The sequence below is a fragment of the Rhagoletis pomonella genome, unplaced genomic scaffold (assembly GCF_013731165.1).
Source record: "Rhagoletis pomonella isolate Grant_MI unplaced genomic scaffold, Rhpom_1.0 Rhpom_scaffold_00003, whole genome shotgun sequence".
Classification (NCBI taxonomy): Eukaryota; Metazoa; Arthropoda; class Insecta; order Diptera; family Tephritidae; genus Rhagoletis; species Rhagoletis pomonella.
In genome coordinates, this window is record NW_023458557.1 from 26,389,675 (window position 1) to 26,390,820 (window position 1,146).

The window sequence follows — 1,146 nt, forward strand, 5'->3', positions numbered from 1 at the left end:
ATATTGTCCTTTGCCTATGTATCTAAGAAACGAGAGAACCATGTCGTTGGCGGGTGTTGCGGTAGCGGTTGTTAACTCGGTGATTGATATGTGAACTGGCTCTGCGTTGGCGGCCTAACGGACGCATTAGCGGTCCTTTGTTCATGGGTAACGGTGTCTTTGGTTCACTTTCATCTCCACAGTAGGCCTCATGTCCGTTGTATGCTGTTTCCATCGCGAGAACTTTTGCGTGAAGCTCCGGGTTGACGAATGCATTGGCGGCCAATGTCGCTATATATTTTCCTATCTCGCGGGACACCAACTGTTCTTTAGATGTGGTATCCAACCACGCTATGCTCACTGGTTCCGTCATGGCCGGTTTAGTTATCGGTTGTGCAATGTTATCTTTGTATTGTATTATTTGCAGGGTCACTGCTCGGGCGCCAATTGTAACGAAGCATTTTCTCTGAAGCCCCGACACTTCTGTTTCTGGGGCCCGTTACCATAAATTTATATTGCAGGGCATTTGCAAATAGTACTTTATTGAATTATTCTCATCCTCTACAATGTTGTATTTCTTATTTTCTACAAACACAATCAGCCCAACCAATAAAGAAAAATAATATAGACATTGATCGATAATTATCTAAAATTTCGTACCAATAGACAACTTAATTACTCTTTTCGATGAAATGAGAATAATATGGAGTTAAAAGTGCTTTCTTTGAAATTAAGTCTTTAATATAGACTTTGACGTTTGCCGAAGACACCGTCAAAAAAGTTAACAAAATTTAAGCAACAATTTAAATGACATTGCGAAAAAATGATATCGGATGCATCTATTTTTAATGACATTCAGCTTTTGCGAGAAAATAGAGCAACTCGAAAAAGGAAGATTTATAGAGATAGGATCAATCCTTTTACTCAATACAGCGATGAGGGGTTTGCAAACTTTTACAGGTAAGTTTCTATAATTATATATGTATGTATATTCATAAAGGGAAAATTATATTTGACCATTGTGCCCCTAGATTCGATAAGGCATCGGCAATGGAAATAATAGATATGACCCGCCATAAACTGCAACGCAAAAATCGCAGAGAAAGACCTCTTAGCCCTGACGACATGGTTCTCTCGTTTCTTAGATACATAGGCAAAGGACAATAT